Raw genomic sequence first — 18,123 nt, 5'->3', positions numbered from 1 at the left:
TCTACCCCAGTAGAATGTAAGCTCTTTGAAGTAAGGCACCAAGTCATTTTTTAATTTTTGTGTCCTGAGTGTCTGGCAGAGTACTTGGCCTGTGGTATGTGATGTTCGTCACCTGAACTGATTTGAACAAAATGTATAATGTCAAGCTACAAAGTATTTAATAAGGGCTTTCTTGTGGTATAGTGATATAGTTGAGAAAGTGCTAGATTTGGAGTCAGGAAGGCCTGGATTCAAATCTTGAGTCCAGTATTTATTGGCTGTGTGACCATGGGAAAATCTCTTAACCTCTCCAAGCATCAGCTTCCTCATCTTTAAAATGGGTGTTCATCCATTCACTTATTTTTGTTTTGTTTTTGTTTTTTGTCTGGGTTTTTTTTGGGGGGGGTTGGGGGTTTTTTGCAGGACAATGAGGGTTAAGTGACTTGCCCAGGGTCACACAGCTAGTAAGTGTCAAGTGTCTGAGGTCAAATTTGAACTCAGGTCCTCCTGAATCCAGGGATGGTGCTTTATCCACTGTGCCACCTAGCTGCCCCCCATCCATTCATTTATTCAACAAGAATTTATTCAGTACCTACCATGTGCCAGGCTCTGGACTAGACCAGTACTGTATCTGAGCATAAAAAGACAAAAACTAAACAAGTCTGCCCTCAGGAGTTAATCTTCTATTAAGGAGAATCAACATGCATATAGAAAAACAAACATAAATATATATGCAAAATAAATACAAAGAAATTTTCTGAGAATGGATAGGTAGAACAAGTATGAGTGGGTACAGTGGAAAGATTGCTGGAGAGAGCCGAAGGGCTTCTCTCCTTGTGGCTGCCTGCACCATCCTCAGCAGCTCTTGCAGCAGTAAATTAATAGGATGGATTTCTTCCAAGTACCCAAAATCCATGTGCATGGAATCTCAGTACTTGGGGTCACTGCTTGTAATATGGCTGGTGCAGCTATGTTGGAACTGGTCAGAGAGGGCCATGGCAAACTGGTTGGAGAGATTACTCAATTGGAAGGTGACATGACCATTATCCTGGTGTTCAAAGAAACTTCCGCTGTATCTATCTGCTGGTGATTCAGTACTCTGAACTGGCAAACCCCCCTCAGTGGAGCTGAGTCCTAGCATTTTTTTATGTAATTCAGGTTTTGTCAGACTTCAGCCAACAAATTCAAAGCACTTATATTCCCAGAAGAGTCAGTGTATCTGCTCTTGGCAGAGATATCAAATGATTTTATACCTTGAAAAAACTTCCAGGCTGGCAGTCATAATACAAAATTATACTGCCACAAGCTAGGTGGTGCAGTAGATAAAATACTGTCCCTGGATTCAGGAGGACCTGAGTTCAGGTCCGGCCTCAGACACTTGACACTTAGTAGCTATGTGACCCTGGGCAAGTCACTTAACCTTCATTGCCCCGCGCAAAAACAAACAAAAACAAAATTATACTGCCACAACATCACTCTGGTTGAGGTACAGTGACATACATTGCTCCACCTGGCAACTATGGTTCCTTAGATGTTATCTTGGAGCTTGAATTTGAGGACTAAAGAAATTTACCATGGCCCACTGTGGCCTGTCCATCAAGTCCATTTTGTCACTGAGAAGCTGCCAGGGAATCACCCTCTGTTAACTGGCAAGCAAGTCCTTAATGCATTTTTTTTTCATGTGTGCAAGGAGAAACTACAGCTAAGCCTGCACCTGGAAAAACTGTGGTAACAGTCTCTTTCAACAGTGATGTGACCATCTAAGTGGGTTGAGGAGAAAAAGGAAATGAAATGTACAAAGCACTCAGAGACTTCCCAAAGCTAACAATGGAAATTGATGGGAAGCTGAAGTCTATAATGAAGAGAATGACTTTGGTGGCCAGCACCTCCAACATGCCTATGGCTACTAACAAGCCTCTAATTACACTGAAATTACTCTGTCTGAATACTTATGTGACATGGGCTATCATTTCAGCATATATATCATGTTTGGCTTACTCTAACTCTCAATAGGCTGAAGTCCTTGGAGAAATTTCAAGTTGCTTAAAGCCTGCTGGCGGTGGTTATCCTGCAGTGTATGCATCTCCTTTTAAGAATGTTGATGTAGGGGCAGCTAGGTGGCGCAGTGGATAGAGCACCGGTTCTGGATTCAGGAGTACCTGAGTTCAAATCTGGCCTCAGACACTTGACCCTTACTAGCTGTGTGACCCTGGGTAAGTCACTTAACCCCAATTGCCTCACCAAAAAAAAAAGAATATTGATGTATGAGTATGAGGAGTTGTTATAGAAACCATGCTCATTCATTATTGATGCCCCCCCACGACTGTTCCATGGGTTGTAGAATTTCAGATTAGGGGATTGATCTTATTTTTTTTAATAGAAGCATGGTAAATTTAAAACAATATTTTTAAAAAAAATAGATGGTGTAGTTCTATAATTATTGTGCGTCCCTAGCTCAGATGAAGCCAGTTCACCAGTTTAATATGTATTTTTTCCAGTATTAAATCTCGCATTGTGCCATTTTAAAAATTTCCTTTGCCACCTGAGGAAAGACTAAGAGGCAAAAATATCACCTGCTTTTCTTTGAGATTTCACTAACTTTATGTAGTATTCTTCATCTAAGAAAAAATTTTAAGTGATTTCAAAGGAAGAAGAAGAAGAAAAGGAGAGGGGGAGGGAGGGAGGAAGGGAGGAAGGAAGGAAGGAAGGAAGGAAGAAAGAAAGAAAGAAAGAAAGAAAGAAAGAAAGAAAGAAAGAAAGAAAGAAAGAAAGAAAGAAAGAAAGAAAGAAAGAAGAAAGAAAGAAAGAAAGAAAGAAGAAAGAAAGAAGAAAGAAAAGGAAGAAAGAAAGAAAGAAAGAAAGAGAGAAAGAGAGAAAGAAAGAAAGTGCTGGATTTGGAATCAAAGGACAGGTTCAAATACTGACTCACATTTACTACCTCTGTGATGTAGAGCAATTCATGTATCCTCTGTGGGTCGCAATTTCACAAACTGTAAAATGAGGGGATTAGACTAAATTATTTCCAAGGTTCCTTTCAATCCTAAATCTGTAATACCATGGAAGGAGCAATAGAGGAAGTGGATGTGAGGAGTAAAATGAGAGGAAATTTGTTGATTATGGAGCAAGCATTCCAGAAGGCACAATAGAATGGGAAGACAGAGATGGAATTTTGGAAGGGTAGCATAAGATGGTTGGAAATGCATTGCTGTGGTGGGTACCACCATCCTCCCAGTCACTCGGGCTCATATTCCTAATGTCATCTTTGACTCCTTAGTCTCCTTAAACCCCGCCCCACCCCACCCCCACCAGTCTGTTGACAGATCTTGTCATTTGTTTCTTTCATAACATTTCTCACAGATGCTCCATTCCCTCCTCTGATACTACTATCACCCAGGTATAGGCCTTCATCACCTCCTTCCTTGACTATTGCAGTAGCTTTCTGGTTGATCTCCCTACCACATTTCTTCCCACTCTGGTCCATCTTCCACCCAGCTGTCAGAGTGACCTTCCTAAGGGCAGGTCTGACCATGTCACTCCCCTCCTCACACACATTCAATAAGCTCTAATGGCTCTCAATCATCTGTAAAATCAAATTTTAAATCCTCTGTCTGATGTTTAAAGTCTTTCTCCCCCACCTTTCCAGTCTTCATATACCTTTCTCACCCCCATGTTTCCCATGATACAATGACACTGACCTTCTGACTATTTCTTGAACATAACATTCTATGCCCCGACTCCAGGTTAGTTTACTGGTCTTCCTCCATGCCTGTGAAATTCTCTCCCTCCTCATATCCATTTCTTGTCTTCCTCGGATCCGTTCAATTGCCAGCTAAAATCCCACCTTCTGCAGAAAACCTTTCTCGATTCTTCTTATTTCTAGTGTTCTCTCTCTGTTGATTACTTCCTATTTATAGTTTGGTGGGGGTTTTTTTGGGGGGGGTGGGGGTGAGGCAATTGGGGTTAAGTGACTTGCCCAGGGTCACACAGCTAGTAAGTGTCAAGTGTCTGAAGCAGGATTTGAACTCAGGTCCTCCCGAATCCAGGGCCAGTGCTTTTTCCACTGTGCCACCTGGCTGCCCCTAAAGTTCTTTTTTTTTTTTTTGGTGAGGCAATTGGGGTTAAGTGACTTGCCGAGGGTCACACAGCTACTAATTGTCAAGGGTCTGAGGACGGATTTGAACTCAGGTCCTCCTGAATCCAGGGCTGGTGCTCTATCCACTGTGCCACCTAGCTGCCCCACTTCCTATATATAGTTACATATCTTATTTGTACACATTGTCACCCCCATTAATCTGTGAAATCCTTCAGAACAGGGAATGTCTTTTGCCTTTATAATCCCAGCTTTTAGCACAGTGTCTGGTACATGGTAGGTACCTAATTGATGTTTTATTGACTAACCACCTATCCCTTAGAGAAGAAACGATAATCCCAAACTTACACCTGGAGACTTGATTTTTTTTTCCCCATCGAATCTATTTACACAAAAGACCATTACAAATAGTGAATACTGAGTATATCCACTTATCCAAGTAGTCTTACAACACCAGGGACAGAGCCAGTCGCAAGCAAAAATAAATAATAACAACAACAATTTACATTCATATAATATTTTCACATGGGCTATCTCATTTGATCCTCACAATGACATCCCTGTGGAGTAGAAAGGGCAGGTATTATTTCTATTTTACGGAAGTGAAAATTGAGTCTCGAAGGGATTAATAACTTATCCAGGGTCACACCTAGTGAGGGGTAGGCCCAATATTCCAAACCACTCCTTTTTCAATAAGGCTAGTTAGTGTCCTCTCTTCTCTGCTACACTGCATCCAGGTGAAGCTGTTCTTCACCTCCACCCCTCCTTCGGGCATGTCTTTACCTTTTTAGAGAAGGCCTACTCCCCAATCTCAAGGACTTAATGCCTTCGTGCAGCTGCTAGATTTCCCAGGGACTGGAACTTAATGCTTCATATTTTCAACCTTGCCCTACTTCCACCCTAGTCAAAACTTGCCTCTTCCAGATGTTTTTAATCAGATAAACTAAACAAAGATAATTCCTAAAGCAAGAAAAACTCACAAGTCCCAGAAGCCCTTTGAAAAATGACCATAATAGTAGAAGCTATGGGGCAGCTAGGTGGTGCAGTGGAAAAAGCACTGGCCCTGGATTCAGGAGGACCTAAGTTCAAATCCAGCCTCAGACACTTGACATTTACTAGCTGGGTGACCCTGGGCAAGTCACTTAACCCCAATTGCCTGGCAAAAAAAACAATAAGAGTAGAAGCTAGTTTGTCCTTGGAATTAGAAGACTTGGCTCAGTCTGTATTTCCACGGACAAGTCATATAACCTCTTTGGGCCTCACTTTGATGATTGATAAAAGAAAGGCATTAGACTAATCTCTTCCTGCTCTAAAAATTCAGTGATCTTAAGTGTTTTATAAATCACAAAATCATATAGAAATGTAAATGATCTTTTTTATTTAGCAGCAAGAATGGAGATATAGGATTCAAAGATAGGATCTTAGAAATAATTTTATCTAAACCCCCAGTTTTGTAGATTAAAAAAACCCAGCGAGTTAATATAGTAAATAGTATGTATTTAAAAACAAAAGATATCATTATATAATGGAGAAATACTAAAAGTCTTTTTAATAAGTTTAAGATTAAAGCAAAAAATGTCCATTACCACCATTACTATTTGATATAATTCTAAAAACGCTAGCTATAGCAATAAGAAAAGAAAAAACAATTGAGGGAATAAACATAGACAAAAAGAAGAAAGAAAATTATTACTTTTACAGATAATATGATGGCCCATTTAAGGTATCCTAAGAATATCATTAAAATAATTGGTAATGAACAAAGTGGTAGGATGTAAAATAAACCCACATAAATCATTAGCTTTTTAGTATATTATCAACAGGAAAATGTAAAGTATTGCTCCTTTTGTAAGTTAACAGTTTATTTCTGAAAGGGGTAGAAAAAGAATATTTGTGTAAGGGAAACTGGTAAAAATCCACTTTTGAAGATACGTAGTCTCTCAAATAAAATGTGAGGAGACATACACACTGCTCTGAGGACCTGATAGAGAACATCATATTGAGAGGACTTATTTGAAGGCAGAGCAGCAGTACCTTCTCAACCTGAAAATTAATGGAACTATCAAGATAATAAAATTAAGGTCTTTAATTGGGGCAGGGGAGTTATAACTCAGGACACCACCATAATGAAGGCTAGGAATGCCCAAAAATGGGGCCTGGGGACAGGGTGGATTAGGGTAACAGAACAGATAGAGAGGGAAAAGATTACCTCTGGCTTAATTTTCACCAGCTAAATTCTTTTACATAAAATCCTGAGAGTGATGAGATTACCTTTGTGAGGGTTAAGTATCTCAATTTCTTAAGGTAAACTTTTATATAACAAGCAAAAGTACAAAAAGAAAGCTTGGGGGAAGCTAGATGGCGCAGTGGATAGAGCACCAGCCCTGGAGTCAGGAGTACCTGAGTTCAAATCCGGCCTCAGACACTTAACACTTACTAGCTGTGTGACCCTGGGCAAGTCACTTAACCCCAATTGCCTTACTAAAAAAAACAAAACAAAAAAACAAACAGAAAGCTTGGGATACTTTGGAGGGGGCAGTTTGGGGAGATCTACAAAACAATCAGAAGCCAAAACTGACAAAGTCTGGTCAGCCCTAGGCAACTTACTGACCTGGCAACCAAACTAGATGACATCAGTCGGTTCTCAATTCTATTAAAAACAACTACAAGATAAATAAACAAATAAACAAGCAAATGAATGAATGAATGAATAGATAAATAAATAGATGAATGGATGGTGAATAAATAATGGATAAATAAAAAGATAAATATAAAAATAAATGAATGAATAGATAGATAGATGAATGAATGAATGAATGAATGAATAACTACAGATTATGGGGCAGCTAGGTGATGTAGGGTCAGGTAGATGGTGCAATGGATAGAGCACTGGCCCCGATTCAGGAGCACCTGAGTACAAATCAGGCCTCAGACACTTACTAGTTGTGTGACCCTGGGCAAGTCACTTGACCCCTGTTTGCCTCCAAAAAAAAAAAAAAGGAAAAAGAAAACTCCAGAATTTATTAAAAAAAAAAGGAAAAACCTAAGACCCAAGCTTTAATTCAGATATTAGTTCCTAATGGGTAACTTACAAGTCAGGATACTAGGTTCTCTTACCCACAGAAATCAGTGCCCATATAACAGAGGGAGCTAGGCCATGAAGGCCTAAGACTATAACAATAAAGGAATTGACAGGCTGTAGAAACTTAGACTAGAAATAATTGAAAAATGAAGATTCATGGGAATCAGAAAGAGACATGCACAGAAAAGACCAAATTTGTCCTTAGATTCACCTTATGACATGTAAACCCCCAAAACACACCTCCACTGAAAAAGATACCTGCCCACGGAATTGGCTTAGGACCCCAGGAACTCCAAATTAGGATAAGCCCTCCCCTGTACCTCCCCAAGGTGGAGATTATTATAATGAGATTGATAAATCAATTTATCTATACTATAAATATAACTGTATTTTCTTTCACTATTCTAGAGATACCTTTCCACTTTTCTGGTTCTCTGCCTGTAATCACTCACAGTATTGCAATAAAACTTGGTAAAGTGAGTCACTGAGTCTTGTAATTCTTTTGGGACAACTCATGATCAATTTGACCCCAAATTCTGCCCATATCACACCTAGGGATTCTATAAATATAACTGTAGTGGGGGTGGATTTAATTGACCAAATGGATTGTGAGGTGTCCCAAAGAATTACAAGACTCTGTGACTCAGTTTCCCAAGTTTTATTGAAAGACTGATGACCACAGGGAGAGTACCAGGGAGGTGTCTCAAATTTGGAGATGGAAATAGTTATATTTATAGTGAGAAAAAGTAGGTTATCTCCTCATTATCTTAGTCTCCTCCTTAAGTAGGTACATGGGAGGTCTTATCCTAATTTGGACTTCCTGGGGTCCTAAGACAACCCCAGAGGCAAGTACCTTTTTCCTTGGAGGTGTGTTTTTGGGGTTTACACATCATAAGGTGAACCTAAGGACACATTTGATCCTTTCTGAGCATGTTCATAAAGACATGCTTAAACTTGTCAGACCCAGAGGGTCTCTGTGTTTTTGATATCTCTTTACTTAAGATCTGGTTTCTAGGTGTTCTGTCTAGGACTATTAATGGCTACTAATGGTTAATGGTCCCTAGTTATAGTCTCTGTTGATGGTGAGAGTTGATAGAGACAACTCCTCTTGGTTATTGTAAGAACACAAACCTTTGTTTCTCTGTTAACCCTTTTAGGTACTATTGATCTTAGGTTATCCGTTAACCCCTTTTAGCTACAGTTGATAGGCCATCTATTAGCCCCTTTTAGAGCTCGGTTCTTATATCTCAGATCTTAGGTTTGTCAGTTAACCCTTTTTAGTCTCCTCCATTCCTCCCCCCTTTTCATATACCCTGGGAAAAAAGACGAAGATTATTTTTCTATAACTGCTTCCTGCTGAGTGGGGGGGCCACGTTGGGGGGGGGGTGTTGTCTGTGAGCAGCCAGAATTACAAATGCAAGGAACACAACACAAACATAACAGATAAATAAACCAAAGGGCAACAGAGATCCTAATACAGAATAAATTCAAAATGTCATGGGGCGCAGAGCACCCCAGAATTTCTCTGGGGCACACCGAGGAATCTTCTCCTTGAGAAACTAAACCAGAGGACAGATAACGCCTAGAGGAACCAAATCGGACTGAGCTAGCTTGGGATTCCTACCCTTCATTCCGGTCTCCCTTATCCTGGGGAGATAAGTTTGGGTGTGGCTTTGGCCTTTGTGTCCTGAAGAGGGATCCGTAGCCACCCCTCACCCAATTCCTTTAGTCACTACCAGTGGGGGATGGTCCTCCACTCCTCACCCAATTCCCCCAGCTACCACCAGTGGGGGATGGTCCACCTTCATTAAAGGAACTTTCCACGGGCAGATGGTCCACCCCCATCAGTCCTCTATAAAAGTACCTTCCGGTCTCCTGTTCGAGGAGATTTGGTACCTCTGAGCCATGTGCGTTATGCCAAATCTCCCCATGAAAAGTCTAAGGATTTCTTCATGGTTTCCCTCCCCCCACCCTTCCCTTCCCTTGTTCCTAAATAAACTATCACCTTGTTCTAACTAAGTTTTGTGTGCAAGAGGGTGTAATTCTTTAAAGAGGAATTCCCAAGAACCCCAACCCCAACTCGTACCCCATTTTCCCACTATATCAAAGAGGTCCATGAAAAACCGGAGGAAGAAAACCGTTGTGAACAAGTTTCAGCCCTTCCCAGCAGGAGGTGTTCTGGTATGGAAATAAAAGTAGAACAAAGTAATTAAAGAGATATTGTTTATGTTTGAACCATACCAATGTTTGGGGGTACTTGTAACCTGGACTGGGGTGCTAGCTCACCTGAAGATTGGGAGGCTTATCATGAATCTTATAAAATAAAAAGAGATTTATTAGGACAGAGGAATATGGGGGGGGGGGTGGAGGCTCACTATGGAGAACCATCCCACTAGAGTAAGAGAATACCTGGTCTTTTGTATCTTTACAAAACAAAGAAAGGGAAGGGAAAACAAAGCACTGGGAGGGAAATGCAAACAACAGGGAGGGGATTTTGGAATAATGGAACATCAGCAAGATATGCAGCACCCATCCATATCTTGCATATCATCTTGCAGACCTTGGAATTGCTAGGCAACACCCATTCCTGAGGTGGAAGACAGAGCTGCCCCTCCCTAGGGAGAGTTCACGAATCCCTTGGGGATTTGGGGTCTTTAGGTTTCTTGGGGTTCCACTACATTCCCATAACACCAACATAATAAAACTAACCTAAACAACCTAAATTATTTTACTTATTGAACATTATATCTGTCAAAGTACCGAAGGTTTGTCAAACGGAATGTGAATGCTATCCTTTTCTTGTTTTAAGTTTTAATATTCTTAACTTGACAAGCACCAACAAACATGAATATTTCCACGTAAAAAGAAGAGCAGAAAAAAGAGGATTCCATATGAAACTCTATTAGGTACAACTTTTTTCTTTTTTTTTTTAAACAAACATATAATGCACATGGTTCCAAAGTTCTTCTGCTTGTCTCTTAACTTCTCTTATGTGCTTCATTGACCCATTTTTCTTTTAAGTTGTTGCAAAGCCAAAAGGTCACTTAATCCCATTACTCCCTCCTCCCAACAACAACAAAAAAGGAATGGTCAGATTCTTTCCTGACCACACCTTTCTGCTCTTTGTTCCTAGCCTCTACCCTGACCTTCTCCTGATGATAAGAAAGTATGATCTAAGGCAATTGCCTCTAGTTACAACAATGGCTTTCTTAGTTTTAGCAAGGGGCAAAGCAATCTACATTTATGAGAATCTTTTAGCTATTTTGAGACCTTGTAAAGAAAGACTATTAATTTTTTTTCATTTTACCAGAGCTTTATTTTTTTCAAATTACATGTAAAAATAGTTTTCAACATTCGCTTTTGTATGATTGAGTTCCAAATTTTTGTCACACCCTGCTTTCCCTCCCCACTCTCAAAGGGAGCTAGCAATCTAATATAGGTTATACATTGCAATCACATTAAGCATTTCCACATTAGTCATGTTGTAAGAGAAGAATAAGAACAAAATGGAAAAAAAAAACCCACAAGAAAGAAGAAACAACGACAAGAAAAAAGCAACAACAAAAGTGAAAATAGTATGTTTCAATCTGCATTCACACTCCATAGTTCTTTTTTCCTTCATGAGTCTTTTGGCATTGTCTTGCATTATTGTATTGCTGAGAAGAGATAAGTCTATCTCAGTTGATCATCACACAATGTTTTTGTCATGGGGTGCAGAGCACCCCAGAAGTTCTCTGGGGCACATCAAGGAATCTTCTCCTTGAGAAACTAAACCAGAGGACAGATACCCTAGAGAGATAAGTGGAACCAGTTTGGACTGAGCTAGCTTTGGGACTTCCACCCTTCATTCTGGTCTCCCTTACCCCTGGGGAGATAAATTTGGGTGTGGCTGCGGCCTTTGTGTCCTGAAGAGAGATCCATAGCCACCCCTCACTCAATTCCTCCAGTCACTGCCTACCCTAACCCAAACCGTACCCCATTTTCCCCCAATACACCCTCTTCCCCCTTAGGTTAACAAAATCACATGGTTTAAGGAGCCCTGGTTTCAATAAGGTCCACTCCTGAGTTATGCCCATACAAGGAAGAGGGGTGGGAATACTGGGTTCTGATTAGCTAGTTTTTGTGTGTAGATTGTAACCCATGAGTAATTGGACCAGTGATGAAAAAGGGGAGGGTCCATTCATATTAGGGACTAGGGTATAAAACAGGGCCGTGAGCCCCCTTTCTGGGCACCCACTAGCTGCACACTAGGGCGCCTTCTTCTCATGAGAAGGAAATAAAGAGCCTTTGTCACATCCCTGTTGAGTTCCTGAGAATTATTGAGAAGAGGATGGTTTTTTCCCTCACAGTCATATTAGTCATTTGTTTAGGTGTGAGGTGGTATCTTAGAGTGGTTTTAATTTGCATTTCTCTAATCAGTAGTGATTGAGAACCTTTTTAATATGGCTATAGATAGCTTTAAGTTGTGGTATATGAATGTAACAGAATATGATTGTGCTGTAAGCAACAATAAGCTGGCAGATTTCAGAAAAACCTGGACTTACATGAATTGATGCTGAGTGAAAAGAGCAGAACCAAGAGAACACTGTACACAATATCAAAATGTAATGGGGGGAAATGGGGTATGGGGTTTGGGTTAGGGGTTGGAGTTCTTAGGAATTCCTCTTTAAAGAATTACACCCTCTTGCACACAAAAGTAGTTAGAATAAGGTGGTAGTTTATTTAGGGGCAAGGGAAGGGAAAGGGGAAGGGAAGGGAAACCATGAACGAAATCCTTGGACTTCTCATGGGGAGATAGGCACAAAGCACATGGCTCAGAGGTACCAATCTCCTTGAGAAAGAGATTGGCAGGTACTTTTATAGAGGACTGATGGGGGTGGACCATCTGCCTGTGGAAAGTTCCTTTAGTGAGGGAGGACCATCCCCCACTGGCAGTGACTGGAAGAATTGAGTGAGGGGTGGCTATGGATCTCTCTTCAGGACACAAAGGCCGCAGCCACACCCAAATTTATCTCCCCAGGGGTAAGGGAGACCAAAATGAAGGGTGGAAGTCCCAAAGCTAGCTCAATCCGATTTGGTTCTGCTTATCTCTCTAGGCATATCTGTCCTCTGGTTTAGTTTCTCAAGGAGAAGATTCCTTGATGTGCCCCAGAGAACTTCTGGGGTACTCTAGGCCCCATGACAAGGGGATCTGAGACCTTTGTCCTATAAACGGGTCAGGAGGAGTGTGACTGACTGTTATATCCACATTGAGAGGAGACAACTACCTATTTTCTCACAATGACAAAAAAGAAAAACAATAAATGTTGGAGGACATGTGGGGAAATTGGAACATTAATGCACTGTTGGTGGAGTTGTGAACTGATCCAACCATTCTGGAGAGCAATTTGGAACCATGCCCAAAAGGTTATAAAACTGTGCATACCCTTTGACTCAGCAATACCACTATAGTAGTAGGACCCCAAGAAACCTAAAGATTCCAACCCCCAGGGAATTCTTAAACTTCCCCAAGGTAAAAACAGCTCTCTCCCACCTCAGGAACAAGGTATGGCAGAGCAGGACCCCTCATACACTGATAAGCAATAACAAGGTCTACAAGATAATATGCAAGATATGGATGGGTGCTGCATTTCTTACTGGTGTCCCTTATTCCAAAATCCCCTCCCAGTTGTTTGGTTCTTCCCAGTTCTGCATTCCCCTCCCAGTTGCTTTGTGATAACCTCCCCTTTCTTTGTTTTCTCTTGTAAACATAGACAGTTGTAAACATATACAGTTTTCCTAGTGATTCTGTCTCCCACCCATATTTTCCTCTCTCCTATTCTTTTTATTTTACAAGATTTGTCATGAGCTTCCAATTCTTTGGGTGTTAGCCCCTGATTCAGGTCACAAGTCACCCCAATACTACCAGGTCTATATCCTAAAGAGATCATAAAAAAAGGGAAAAGGATCCACTTGTGCAAAAATATAACTGTCTTTGTGGTGGCAAAGAATTAGAAATGGCGGGGATGCCCATCAATTGGGGAAACACTATTAATTTTAAATCACCTCCATAATATCCTTTCACCATCTAGTTCATAGAGCTTCCAGTTGGAGGCCTTTTGCTCAATACTTCATATGATGAAGTATCTTGGCCCATGAGATGGGCCAGGAAGACATTTCCCTTACCTAGAAGAGTTCCAAATACAAGAGATTGGACTACATGATCTCTTAGGGCTCCTCCAGGTCACAAACATTTTGGCATTGCATTTGTGGAAAGAGACATGAGTAGATGGGTGAACATTGTGTTTTGTTTATATTTTTAATTTTGTATGTTTTGATACATCACTAACTTCGCAACAAACAACTCCCCCTCTTACTTATGATACCATCATAGAAAAAAACATTTCAACAAAAATTCCATCCCAGTCTATAAGAGCAGTTTAGGAACTTAAAAGAAGTTTCACACATGACTAATATAACTCACTCAAGAGAAGATTTAATTGTGATACCTGGAAGTGAAGGTTGGAACAATAAAGGATACAACTTTAGCCCATGGCAGGAAAAGAAATTGGGGTTGGGGAAAGGATGATCAGAGATGATTGTGCAAGAGACTGCCCTTGGAATTGGTATGGCTAGGTTTGGGTTAAGCTCCTATTTCTCCTCATCAGTGGGTGAGATGAATAGGTAGCTCCAATAATACAATTCATCACAGTGAGGGCCACAGTTTTTTAGAAATGAAGTAAATTCTTTATCTCAGTATGTCTGATTATTTTCCTATCTTTAATGTTATTGATGTAGAATGGAATTAGGGTAAAATTGAGTGTGAGTCATCCCAAAAGAATTACAAGACTCAATGACTCAGTTTACCAAGTTTTATTGCAATGCTGTGAGTGACCACAGGGAGAGAACCAGAAAAGTGGAAAGGTATCTCTCTGCTAGTGAAAGAAAAGACAGTTATATTTATATGATGGATAAATTGGTTATCCATTTTAGTGTTGTTTTCCCTTACATTATGGTTGTCATATGCGTATATTATTTTCTTGGCTTTATTTATTTCACCCTGATCAGTTCATTACAAGTCTTTCCACATTGCTCTGACTTTGACCCCATATTCTTTTTTTTTTTTTTTTTTTTGCGGGGCAATGGGGGTTAAGTGACTTACCCAAGGTCACACAGCCAGTAAGTGTCAAGTGTCTGAGGCCGGATTTGAACTCAGGAACTCCTGAATCCAGGGCCAGTGCTTTATCCACTGAGCCACCTAGCCGCCCCGACCCCATATTCTTTCTTATGAGTATAGAAATTGCACTGAATTTGCTTCCTTCCATCCACTGCATACTCTCAGAAACTGTTTCTTCTTCCAGAAGCCCCAGAGTGAAGCAAAAAACTGAGAAGGGTTTTGAGGCAGATGAAATGTTTCAGCATCATATAGCCAGAAAAGTAATCCCACATCATACATTGGTATTTTGACAAGTATCCAACAGAGAAAAGGAGAGTAGACCAGAAAAGAACATTGATGGTTTACTTTCACTAATCAGAAAATATCTATATGAACATAGCCTGGGTTTTAAATCAGGCACACAATATTACTATGTTTAATTTACTTGAGGCCTGGGCAGACATGATAGAAACTATGAAGTATGGAGCCACCTGGTGGAAAATTAGGTGAGAGGTTCTAGATTCTATATCTCTGTTTAATCATATATATGTACATGTATATGTGTATGTGTGTGTATATTTACACACACACACACACACACACACACACACACGGTGGGCCAAAAATCATGAAGGAGTTTCAATATTTAATAACTCCTTTATTTTTTGTTTTTAATTTATAATACCATAGCATCATATACAGTATATGTAGGGAATTAATTTATATATATTATGTGTGAAAAATCAAATCTTGTAAATGGCAAAAAATAAAGAAAAAAATAATTTTCAGAAAGTTATTAAAACATTGTGACTTTTGGCCCACCCTGTGTGTTTCTGTGTGTATATATAGTATCAATTGTATTAATATTTCTATAAGAATCACAGAATTTCAGATCTGAAAGGGAAATTGGAATTCCAACCCTCCCATTTTATAGATGAGGAAACTGAGACCCAAAGAAGTAGAATCAAAAAGCTAATCAAAGTTGAGACTAGAAGCAAGGTCTCCTGAATCCCAATACAGTGCTTTTTCTACCATACCTAAATCACAAAGACCATATAGACATGAAAAGAAAAAAAATAATAATTGCTTATATTTATGGTACTTTGCATGTTAGGTCCCCACAATTACCCACAAGAACAACTGACATTTATATAGTACTTTAAAGCTGGCAAAACACTTTACACGTGTTACCTCATTTGATCCTCACCACAACCCTGTGAGGCAAGTGTTATTATTATGCCCATTTTAGAGATGAGGAAACTGAAACTGAGAAGGTTTCAATGAGTTACCCAGAATCACGCAGCTAGTATCTAAGTCAGGATTCAAGGCCAGGTCTCCTTGATTTCAAGCTTATTACTTTATCCAGGCCATAATTTCAGGTAAGAAAATAAAACTGGCAACAGATATTTTGTGCTTTTCATCAAACAGTGACTGACATATTATCAGGGAGCTAGGTGATGCAGTGAATAGTGTTGGGTCTGGAGTCAGGAAGACCTAAATTCAAATCCAGTCCCAGGCACTGGATGTGGCCCTGAACAAGTCACTTAACCCTGTTTGCCTCAGTTTCCTTTCTGAGCTAGAGAAGGAAATGGCAAACCATTCTAGTATCTTTGCCAAGAAAACTCTAAATGGGGTCACAAAGAGTCAGACATGACTGAAATGATCAAAGAAGATATATTATCACCTAATGTAACAGTTAAGAGTTAGTTATACTTTGGGGCAGCTAGGTAGCTCAGTGGATATAGCACCGGCCCTGGATTCAGGAGGACCTGAGTTCAAATCTGACCTCAGACACTTGATACTTACTTAGCTGTGTAACTCTGGGCAAGTCACTTAACCCTCATTGCCCTGCAAAAAAAAAAAAAGTTAGTTATACTTCAACACAAAGATGATTTCTTTGGCCTCTTTCCACTCTAAATCAATGGTCTTATGATTTGTGGGTATTCCTCTCAAGGATGCAGATAAAACAGCTATCCAGACCTTGTCATCCTGTGTGATCCTTGACCATTTTCCTCCCTTGAATTCCTCTTATAGGATTTTCCTGAAGTGCTGAGGGATTTCCTCTGGGTCTTCTAACATCCCTTGGCTGAAGCCCTTGGACCTTCTCTCTGTTATCCTTTGTTCTCACTGTAGACCAGACTTACCTCTCTTTCTGATAATACAGTTCATTTTTTTTTTTTTTTAGTGAGGCAATTGGGGTTAAGTGACTTGCCCAGGGTCACACAGCTAGTAAGTGTGTGTTAAGTGTCTGAGGCCGGATTCAAACTCAGGTACTCCTGACTCCAGGGCCGGCGCTCTTATCCACTGCGCCACCTAGCTGCCCCCAGTTCATTTTTTATATATGGATCACTAGTCCAATCTTTCTGAGTGAGCCTGGATCTCCTCAAGGAACCTTGTAGAATAGTCTAATTAGTCTAATGCTGCTGAAAACAGGAAGATCTAGAAAGCCTCCCCATCAATAGGAAATCCCTCTTCCATTTGGACTCTATGTGAGGCATCCTCCAGAATAGGAGCAGACACCTGAGCAAAGGGGTGGTCCAGTAGAAAAGATACTGGATTTGGTATCAGAGCTCCTGGGTTCAATTCCTGGCTATGCCACTTACTACCTGTGTGTCCTTAAGCAAATCACAACCTCTCTGGGCCTCAGTTTCCTCATCTTTAAAATGAGGGGTTCTACCAAGTGGTCTGGCTCAGCTCTAAAGCTGTGACCCATGACTCTAGTGAACATATTTGCCCTTTTTTATGCCTCACTTGAGGTGACTCTTCAGAGCATTATCGAGCAAAATTATCTCTGTAGTCCCATCAATCAAGAATCTTGCAATCTTAAAACACACATGAAGGAGACCTTGTCTAAGGAAAACACATAAGGCTATGCCAAATGTTTTTTTTTTAATTATTATCAAAAAGTAGGGGGCAGCTAGGTGGTGCAGTGGATAGAGCACCAGCCCTGGATTCAGGAGGACCTGAGCTCAAATTTGACCTCAGACACTTAACACTTACTAGCTGTGTGACCCTGGGCAAGTCACTTAACCCCAATTGCCTCACCAAAAAAAAAGAAAAAAAGAAAAAAAAAAGTAGACAGATTCTGTTCTTATATTGCTTACACCTTTCAGTAACTGTGAACTGCAGAAAATCATCTTCCTTCCTAGACTTTGCCATCATGGTGCCTTCATATCAGTTTCATCCTGAAACTTTCCACATAAACTGGGAACTCTTCACCCTGCAATATTAATCTTCCTCTGTGGCCTTCTGACCCAGGAGCATCCCTCCACCATGCTGGCCCCTTTCTTCTACTGGTGAGTTACTCCAGCTGCTCCATTCTGGAAAGGGTCCCAAGGAAGCCAACCTTCACTCCCTTCTAGTCTCTGCTTCTGACTTTCCAGACTTTGACACAATGCTCCTGTGATGCTGCCTTCTTCTTCCTACCCCCCCCCCATTTTCCAATGCCTATTAGTGTACTACATTTTCCCCTTAGAACTAATCTCCTTAAAGGCTGGAACTGTCTTCCTTTGCATTTTCTGTAACCCTAGCACTTAGCACAGTGCCTGGCATTCAGTGAGCACTTAACAAATGTTTCTTGCCTTGCCTACCTTCAGAAGCTTTCCTCCGGAGCACATCTAGCTATCTCTCATATTCAGTCTCTCTCAATCTGTCTCTTTTCCTGGTTACTGATATATTCAAGTCTCCCATATTCTTTTTTTTTTATTTTATTTTTAATTATTTTCCCAATCTATGTAAAGATATTTTTCAGTTCCAAATTTTTTCTCCCACCCTTCCTTCCCTCCCCCGTCTTGAGGCCAACAAGCAATTTGATATAGGTTATACATTATAATCATG

The 18,123-nt window shown here is 40.4% G+C and overlaps 1 pseudogene; it reads left to right on the top strand.

Moving 5' to 3' along the window:
* Nucleotides 1-865: 865 nt before the first annotated feature.
* Nucleotides 866-4,935, top strand: LOC122749555 (annotated as a pseudogene).
* The last annotated feature ends 13,188 nt before the right edge of the window (nt 4,936-18,123 follow it).

Source organism: Dromiciops gliroides, chromosome 1, assembly GCF_019393635.1.
Source record: "Dromiciops gliroides isolate mDroGli1 chromosome 1, mDroGli1.pri, whole genome shotgun sequence".
Taxonomy (NCBI): Eukaryota; Metazoa; Chordata; class Mammalia; order Microbiotheria; family Microbiotheriidae; genus Dromiciops; species Dromiciops gliroides.
Note: the sequence above shows the minus strand (reverse complement) of the source record. Positions and strands in the feature narration are given on the sequence as shown.